The sequence below is a fragment of the Poromitra crassiceps genome (assembly GCF_964638095.1).
Source record: "Poromitra crassiceps genome assembly, chromosome: 2".
Lineage (NCBI taxonomy): Eukaryota > Metazoa > Chordata > Actinopteri > Beryciformes > Melamphaidae > Poromitra > Poromitra crassiceps.
This window is the reverse complement of record NC_139624.1, coordinates 100,301,199-100,311,284: the sequence shown is the minus strand read 5'-3', so window position 1 is coordinate 100,311,284 and position 10,086 is coordinate 100,301,199. Positions and strand designations below refer to the sequence as shown.

At 42.0% G+C, this 10,086-nt stretch overlaps 1 protein-coding gene across 1 annotated transcript in view; it reads left to right on the top strand.

Moving 5' to 3' along the window:
• The first annotated feature begins 1,211 nt into the window (after positions 1 to 1,211).
• slc4a2b (solute carrier family 4 member 2b) overlaps positions 1,212 to 10,086 on the top strand; it is a 61,928-nt gene continuing 53,053 nt past the window's right edge. Inside the window, exons 1-2 of the mRNA XM_083654787.1 lie at positions 1,212 to 1,289; positions 8,994 to 9,073. The gene's annotated coding sequence lies outside the window, so the exon portion shown is untranslated. The remainder of the gene's footprint in view (positions 1,290 to 8,993; positions 9,074 to 10,086) is intronic.

The following is a 10,086-nucleotide window of genomic DNA, read 5'->3' as shown; positions in this document are numbered from 1 at the left end:
TCTTTGCAGCTCTCCAAAAGTCCACTGTTAAATGACATTATGACCAAAGATAAATAACACAGTATGTGTTTCTGTTTGAATGGAAAGTTTTGGTACGTTCAACATAACGGGACGAGGACGAGGCCCTCCCTGCAAACCTTCACGAGAAATATGAATCATCCACAGTTACGCAGGCGCAGCAACTTGTTCCCAGAGGAAGCGGCCAGAAGCCAGCATCTTCAATCAAGCTGGAAATAACTAGAATAAGACCGGAAGTTAAGTACTTGCCTTCATAATAAAAGCATAAACGTTACTGTATGTATGACATTTAAATTCGTTGTGGCGTGTAACTTTTAGTGTTGTCTTAAGTGTTGTGTTGTGTTGTGTTGTGTTGTGTTGTGTTGTGTTGTGTTGTGTTGTGTTGTGTTGTGTTGTGCTGTGTTGTGATGTGCTGTGTTGTGATATGACATTTTGGTTGAAAACATTTTAAATCGTAGTAGTAGAAGACAAGTAGTAGTAGTAGTAGTAGTAGTAGTAGGTTAGTAGTAGTAGTAGTAGTAGTAGGCATAGTAGTATTATTCAGTCATCATCACACACCTCTTTTGGAAGAAACCAATAAATACCAGAGGGAGAAGGGGTGTTTGACTTTTTATATAGCCTAATATGATCATACATGTTATAAAAACCATAGTAATGAAATGACATGAAACTAAAATACCAAAAAAATACAGATGTCAAAAATCTGAGGGGGCAGCCAGGTACGTGCCCTCGTCAATTATGAGGAATGTTACTTAATTATTTAAAATCATAAAATTTCATAGCATGGGATTTTTATAAACAGTGGATTAGTGCGATCATATCCAGCCTTATGAATACTACTTCAGTCCTCCTCCTTACATATATAATTTGTTATTTTAACAAGCTACTTACTCGTACCAAAGAAAGTGAAAGTTATTGGGTTTTATTGTGAAAGTTATTACCGGAGGTTATTTGCTTTTATTCTAGCAGTCTTGACACAACAGATCATCGAGTAACTTGGTCCTTCATTGAGTGAGTTAGGGGGAATGGGGGTAAGTACCAGTAGACAGTCACTAGTGTAAACATTAAACTATAGTTTGTGATCATTAAGCCATATTAAGAGATTTTCACTGAACTAAAACGCGTTTTGTTTCGAGTTGCCGCTGTTGTGAATGCGGTAAAAGTTATTTTGACTGTTGACATTTTTCTTTCAAGCGGCACTGACTGCCACACATGCACGAGACTGCTCATCAGTGGATGACTTCGCTTTCTTCCTCAGCTTGTTAAACCAGGTAAGAAAAGAAAATAATGAGTGGAAATATGTTTGTCCTGGGTGGTTACGTCTTTATGACAGACTGGTACGAATAGACCGTTGATAGATAGTTAGAGCAGTTCAGTCTGATAAGCTAGCCTTGATCCTCCTGACAGTAACGTTATGTGATGATGATGCGTCAGAGAGTACAAACCTAACGGGTACAGTACAGTGGATGCTTCATGCTTGCCTTGCTTCAGCAGAGCAGAGGTTGTGTGAGTCCACGTCAAAGCGCAATGTGTCGTTTTAATCTACTGCTGGTACGTTGGATAAATTAGCGAGGAAATGCAAAGGCACTGTGCACAGTGGGGGTGTGGTCAGTCAGTCATTCATTTCATTTCATTCTGCTGCGACAACAGCATGTCCCTTTGTCTGTCCACTGTCGGGGTCAGTGTCAGTCATAATATAAAATGTATTTTTTTCTTTGGCCAGTTAAATCAAATTAAATGGTAATCGTTTTCATGTCTTAACTGTATCATGGGTGGTCTACAGTATATGTATATACATATATATATATACATATACATATACATATACACATATACATACACACACACACTCACTCACTCACTCACTCACTCTCTCACACACACACACACACACACACACACACACACACACACACACACATATTTATATATATTATATATACATATTTATTTATATATATAAGGGGCTTAGGGCAATCTCTGTTCTGTTTCAATTTTTGTCCCACTTGTGATAGGAGGCATTGTGACATCACTGATGATGTCATCAGTGATGTCATAAGAGCAAATTCATCTTATGACATCACTGAAGATGTCATGCACTGATGTAAACTTAAGGGGCGCAGCCGCACACACACACACACACCCGCCGCATGCATGTAAACTTAAGGCAATAACATTTTGTGAGCAACACACACACACACACACACACACACACACCTGTGCGAACAGCCCGAAGCAGCCGAGCTGGGTATGTGAGCTTCAGGGCCAGCTCGGCGAGCCTAGGAGTTGAGCGCAGTACAATAGAATATGAAAAGCAATTCTAAAATATGAATTACTTTTCATATTCTATTCTATATACCACCCAATTATGATAAAGTTAAGACATGAAAACTATCCTGATAACCCAGAAGAGGGGTTCACAAGGTTTTTCCTTGTCAAGTACTGTTTTGTCACAGTGACCCTCTTGACATTCTTTGTTATCTGTCTCTACTGAAGGTTTGGAGATAAAAGGGGAAGGAGTGACACTTTTAATGTTATACATCATCTGATTGTACTTCTAGTGAACCAAATAGCTGTGAAATTGAACTAATGACCAGCTGGATCCCCTCTCAAGGACCCCTGGAGGTCCCTAGACCCCAGTTTTGGAACTGTGGGCCCAGAGTTTAGACCTGTCATGTGGCTAATAGATGTCAGGCAAGGAAGTGCCTCTTCTGCTGACTAACCAATATCAGCACAGCTCCATGTGCACAGCGGGTTATTTGAGGAGGCATCTGGCACGCATTGAAACACTTTGATTTCCTTAGAGCTGACTAAATTCATTGAAAGTGCAACAACAGAACCCGACCTATTTACCTGCTGGCAGAATCCCCAAACTTGATCCATCCATCTAAGAATGCCTTTCGTCATCAAGGACTCAGAAGATGGCGAAAGCTGAAATGTTTGATTTGGTGAACCTGAGCTTGTGTGATCATCGAAAACCTCTTCAGCTTTCGGTTGAGTATAATCCCGTGTGTGCTGTATGAATGAATGAACACATGAGCTAAGCGTGTCTCGTCTTTGTGATCACAATCTCAGCTTTGGTTTGTTTTCCATTGCTTCACCGGAGAAAATCAAACAGGCCTTTTGTAAACGGACGTGTGACAACGGGGTGTTTTAGTCAAAGGAAAAACGGAAAAAGTCAACAGACTGACATTTGAGCAGGATAACTCCACATTCCTGCTGCAAATTGCTTGGTCATGCAGAGGACGAGGAAGGAAAAGGGGACGATAATGAGCTTTCTTATCATGGCCTCTTGCCACTGCATGTTTATTTGATCATTGTTTCCCTCTACACATGAATAGACTCAATATCCCACACATCAACATGTCAACGACGCCATGTTTGTTTACATTGCATAAGCTAAAAAGATCAATGTTAGCCTAAAGACTAATATGTTAGATAGGCCTTTTCTGCCTCAGTCAGTGTGATTCTGCACTCAGTCTCAAAGTCAGTATTGCTTGGCTGTTGCTCCATTCTGGTAATGCATAGCATACTAAGTTGTGTTTAATTGTAAAGCGGTAGCACTTTGGCAGAACACCTCGGAGCGCACACAGTTTGGGCTACAATGAAACCCCAGTAAGCTGTCTGCAGTCTCTTTGGAGCATCTACCGTAATTAGATGCTGAGCCGTAGGGCTGCCTGCCCTCCCTTCCTCCTCAGTCTTGTCAAAAGCCTTCTTATGGAGGTCTCGAGTTTTAATTCTCAGGCATTTTACTCACTCTGACTTCAGCAGCATTGATCTTACCTTAAATGAAGTGTAGTACCATACCGTAAGCACATTACGTTATTTCCCAAGAAATGGATAAATGGCGTATTTGTGTTTGAGCCTAGTACGAGACTTAAGGCCTTTGTTTGGGTTGTGGGAGTCTCCAGTGTAATTGGGATACTTTATTCCCACCCAGACTAAAGTCTCATGAGGGTTATTACAAGTGCACTGGGTCACAGCTTCACATGCTCATGTTTTGTGAGAACATGTCTTTACCTTTTGTGTAGCTGCTGTAACCTGAGCAGGCCTGGGTGCAGCGTTGACCCAAAACGACACACCCTAACACCACTGGAGCTCTGCTGGAGAAGGACCAGAAGACCACACATTGTTGGCTATAAAATAGCCTTATTGTCCAGCAGTGGATGCTAAAAGACTATATTAAATCCCCCATATACTGTTACTACTGCAGTAATGACGGAGGTGTGTGAAGCAGATATAGTAGGCCTTGGATCATGTATACAGCAACCTGAAGGTGAATTGACAATACGCCTACCTACACCCCAACCCCACAATAAGTGACCATGTGTTCTCTCATTATTAGGCTATATGTGCCTCAAAATCTTGCTAAGGCGTGTTTTTTCCACTGCGGGTCTAAAATGACACATTTGCCAAATCGCCATGCGTGATGATCTGGATGAAAAGTTATAATTCCTCACTTTTTGAGGCCTTTACCAATATGGTGTGGCCTTCATGGTTCATGTGGCCTTCATGGTTCATGCAAATCCACAGGAATCAAAGTGTTAAGTAAGAATACAGTCTCAGTGGCAGACCAGTGTTTTCATATCTATGACGTAATCTGTTGTAGAAATTCAAATGATGACCAAAAGTCCCCAGGCTTCCTTTTTTGAAGTAGTTGAACTACAGTAGACCCCTTTTTAAAGGGATTTCTTAAAAAAATACTGAAACCGATTCATTGACGATCAAAATAGTTGCAGATTAATTGAATAATTGACGACTAATTGATTCATCATTGCAGGCTTGCAGCTCTAGTGTAGCTGGCTCACAGCAAACGCTCCATACACTCTTGCCACCGTTTTGCCTTGGAGGTATAAAAGTACTGGAGGGCCAGAGTGGTGATTGCATTTGCCTTTTTGGAAGGAGAGGACAATGGGCGGGCATTGTGTCAGCTGCCAGGGCTGGATGCTCCTCACTCAGTTGCCCTATATATCCCTCTGCAGCCCACTGACAGGTGCTGTCTTAGTGTGCTAACTGAAGCCTCTGAGGGTACAGAGAAACAGATAGCATCAGGAGCAGCTGTTGGCTCTGTGAGAGACTGGAAGTGTTCCAGTAACTATGTGCACATAACTTAGCATAGTCGTGCTGAAGTCCTGGGTCCTGCGACCCTCACCACCCCCCCCCCCCCCCCCCCCCATCTCCCCCCCCCAGCCCCTCAGCGAAGTTAGCGTGGCCACTGGGCTGTGAAGAGCCTATTAGGGAGGTAGAGACGTCTGCATGCTGAAAGGCTCAGGACGTGGCCCGGGTGAGCTTCTAAACTACAGAGCTATTTCAGGCTAAAAGACTTGTCAACAGAGGCAGAGCTATCAACATACACCACAGCCCAGATCCCCACAGAGATCCACAAACCAGGGCAGCTGTCATAGGCGGACTGCTACACAGGGGTCAGACGTTTCATTCCCAGCCTGCAGAGGAGGAGACCCGGGTGGGTGGGTGAGAGCACCGGTCAGGGTTCTGGTGAGTTTTTCTGTCAAATCTTCTTCTTAGGCAGATGTGGAAGCGTTACATGATGGTACCCAGTTGCCACATGGTTGTGGTCACCTGTTGACACGATGCACCGCCCGGCTCTTTGAAAGCAGGCGCTTTGTCCTCGGCTGCACCGCTCCATTCTGCTTCCCTCGCGTCCGGAGAAAACGCTCTGGTCCACTTGTTTTTTTGAAGGGAGAGAAAAATAACAGGAAGCTGGAGAGAGAGAGAATTTCCGAGTGGTGTTAACACTTTAGATAAACGCTAGTTTTCTGGAGGTGGGGTGGTATTCTTATGTGTAAAAGGTGAGGTGTTATTCTTTGTGTATAAAATCTTTACTTTGGTCACTCTTAAATGTTATTTTGGTGTTTTCATTCCTCCTTTCAGTGGGAAGGGGGGGGGGGGGGGGTCTGTGTTTTGAACAAATGGAGTGTAGGATGCTTTTTTTACCACAAATTAGCCATGAACTGTAAGCTCAAACTTTTCAACTCTGTTTCTAACTTCATTCGAAACGGCAAAAAATGGGAAGAATGACGCCCATGTTTCCATTTAGTGCAGGTTAAGCGACATGAAATATACATACTGTCTGACTGTTGGTCATAGTTATAAATGTTGTCAATCGTCCTCGGCCACATTCAGTCACAGTCACACCTCTTTTTATAGTCGACCATCCCATGTTGTGTCAGTGGATAATGCTATTATCAGAACACTAAAGCCCCGTTCTTTGAAGTGAACTTCCATTTTAGCTGCTTGTGGTTTTGCCTGCGTTTCTTTCCCCCCGCAAGGCTGGCATGTGACTTCACAGTGAACACACGTACATGTATCCCACAGGGACAAACAGTTCTATCTCACACACACACGTAAACACACAGGCGTCACACACACACGTAAACACACAGGCGTCACACGCACGGCCTTGTCACTCCTGGCGTGGGGGTATTTCTTCAGCCCTAAAGACTCCTATAAGCTCATGTGGAATGCTCGATTATTTGACCGGCTGGTAAGCAACGTGTTTAGATCACAGGACTGTTCTTTGTTTGGTGCAAAACACAATTAATCCAGTGGCTTTTATGACTTTGGTGGATTATTTGTGTAATAATGTTGATTTATCCATAACTGATTTTATGTCTCATAGCCAGAAACCCAGCATGTTATCCTGTGTTGAAAAGAAGAGGTTACCCATCTTAAAGAACTATATATCTCACACCTATAGAATGCCCGATATCTCTAGTCGTGTTAGTATATATACTGTGTGTGTGTGTGTGTGTGTGTGTGTGTGTGTGTGTGTGTGTGTGTGTGTGTGTGTGTGTGTGTGTGTGTGTGTGTGTGTGTGTGTGTGTGTGTGTACACACACACACACACACACACACACTGGTATATATTCACTTCGACTAGACCCAATGGATAATACAGGAAGATGGTGGGGTGGGAGGCAACATGGCCCCAAGAAAGAGGAATGAACATGTAAGTATTTAGATTTGATTGTCATTGCCAGAAATAAATCAAATTAACCAACATGTATTTTGGTTGGCTGCTCATTTGATGCACACACATATTAGGAATGCACATGTGACTGTGCACCTTGCAAATGAGTAAATGTCCTGTGCACATTTGTACATGTGCACACATGAATCATCATTTTCAGTGACTCCATCCTTGCGACCGGACGAGGAAGGATTTAAACCCTTTTAGTTGTTTGAGTAGGCTAGATCTTTTGATTTATGGGAGCTCTAGTTTGGGCCAAAGTACAAAACCGGGTCAGGTCAGTGTTTTGTGTATTTTTGTTGTGGTTTTTAAAACACAAATATAGCCTGGTTCTTATGTTGATTGGATGGCTCGCTGTTTATTTCGAATGTAAACGGAAGAAGGTATCAGGAAACTGCTTATTTGAAGAGATTGATAGTGGCTTTATTACACAAGGTCAGGTCAGGCCAAGCCTTTTTAACTGATGTAAGTCACTCTGCGTTTCATAAGAAATACACTTACATCATTGCCCAATGGAATGACTCATCCCCACATCCTGTAGCCTTAACTTTTCAGAACAACATATAGACGGTTTTAACTTGACAACAAAAACATTCTAAATTGAACCCCCGCTCACTTCCTGTTGCAGTGTTTGCTATGGACATAAAAGAAAAAAAACATTCAAGTGCAGGACTGACCATTCTGTGAAAACCGTCTATACAGCTGAGCGGCGAAAACAAAAGTAACGATGTCGAGTGAATATTTCTGCAGTTTGCCGAATGCTGAGAAAAAGGAAGTGCTGTGGGGTTGCGCTCTGGTGAAACCCGTCTATACCATTCAGATCTTTGAATGTTGTGGTAAACCAGGCATTTGTGGCCATCTCTTTCAAGTTCCCATAGACTATTTACCTTCAAACCTATTTTAACAGCTGGTCACCTATTGTCTATAGTGTCACAGCACAGGTTTATGTCATTGTAGATTGAGAAATTGACAGTGATTTCCACAACATAGCATGTACCGGTAATCCTCATTTCATTAAATACAGATATTGATCATTTAGGGTTGAATTTATTTTTGTTTTATGCTGAGGTCATCATTAATTCATTGCGCTATCAAGGCACCGGGATTGAATTCCATATGATTTGAAGTAGGGTTGGGCAGTATATTGATATATCGATATTGTGATATGAGACTAGATATTGTCATTGTGATGGCATAAGTGTTGTCTTGTCCTGCTTTTAAAGGCTGTATTACAGTGAACTGATGCCATTTTGTGAACTTACCAGACTTCTAGCTGTTCTATTATTTGCCTTTACCCACTTAGACATTGTATACTGTCCACATTAGCGATGATTATTTATCATAAATCTCATTCAATATTTAGTGAAAGCGCCAATAGTCAGTGAAGGAAACCCTGTCTTTGCATTTTATTTTGTTTTGCACAGTAAGTGCTTGTGACAATGCACGTGGCTTTGACTTACATTTAGCCCACTTCATAGAAAATACAGAGATATATATCGTGGATCGCCATTCACCTTAAAAATATGAATATGATATGACTTTTGGTCCATATCGCGGGCCAGCCCTGATTTTAATTAAGTCTGTTGTGTGCGCATGCATGCGTGAGGGACAGAGATAGACTGTGTGTGTGTGTGTGTGTGTGTGTGTGTGTGTGTGTGTGTGTGTGTGTGTGTGTGTGTGTGTGTGTGCGTGCGCGTGCGTGCGTGCAGCAGTCTCTGACTCAGCTGAGTGGGCACTGGAGTCACATGGCTACTTGTCAGCAGGCTAGAGGAGGAAACCTAACCCAGAGGAGGAAGGCTGCCGTTATCAGTCCGTGCACAGAGTCTGAGAGAGCGCTTGGGCTCGACAAGAGGCTGAACAGCAACAGGATTGGCCGAGGCGCACACTCTACACCTCTAACTCTCCTTTCTTTTGTCTCTCTGCCTCCCTCCCTCTCTCTCTCTCTCTCTCTCTCTCTGTTTGTTTCTGTCCTGCACTCTGACCAGCTCCCGCTCTCTCTTTACAGCAGGGTTCACAATTGCACTACCAATGTCAGCGGTGGCTTCTCTGCAGTAAGCACACAAAGGTACAGTAAAGGTCATGCATCTCTTTAAACACTATTTGTTTCATTGGACCTCTTATCTCTCAGCATTTAGTTGTCAGAAATGTGAGTTTTCTACTAACATTAGTTTTTTTTTTTTTTTTTTTAATTCATTATCTATGTCCAATTTGGTCATCAGACTTGTTGCACAGTACATGTGAAACTGTCAGGTTAAATCTTATCAAGCCCAAGAGGATGTTTGTGTGTTTTTTTGTTGCACTATTGTAATGTCCAGTTGACTTCAGAAGAGAGGCATGCACGAACGATTTATTGTTATTACGATGATTTCTTACCCTTTTACTATGAATGATAGCTTGACCAATTCACACAGGTTTACACACTAGAAAAATGGAAACACAACTATTACATTACTTGTTTCGCCCACTTGAATTTTGTGGTCAGCCATGCTTCCCGTCTGCCATATAAATCCCAAATGTAGAGCTTTTATGGCCATGTTTGTGGGTTGTGATGGTTTACTAAATGCTGTGATCAATTCAAGATGAACCATTTAGCTCCATCACAAAACACTTCTTGTTTTTGATGTCTTTTACTTAAACCAACATAAGATGACAGAGGACAGACCTAAAAAAAACAAGTGTAACAAGTATTTAACCCATTGATACCTGATGCAGCATTTGTGTGCACACAAATGAGGGATACATTACACACACAAATGCTGCATCAGGTATCAATGGGTTAAGTGGTTAAATACTTGTTACACTTGTTTGTTTTAGGTCTGTCCTCTGTCATCTTATGTTGGTCATGTCTTTCTTCATTAGAATCTTCATTTTATTACACTGATGATAATGGTGTCTATTCTGCGTATTTATAACAAGAGTACAGAATGTTACATCATGTTATTTGTGTTTAGATAAAATGACACAAATTATCTCAATTTGGGATACAGGCACTTGGGCCGAGGTGCTATCATGACTACACAATCAAAGAAATAGTTTGTGAAAATGCATTGTCTGCCAAACAACAAATGTTTACAGTAA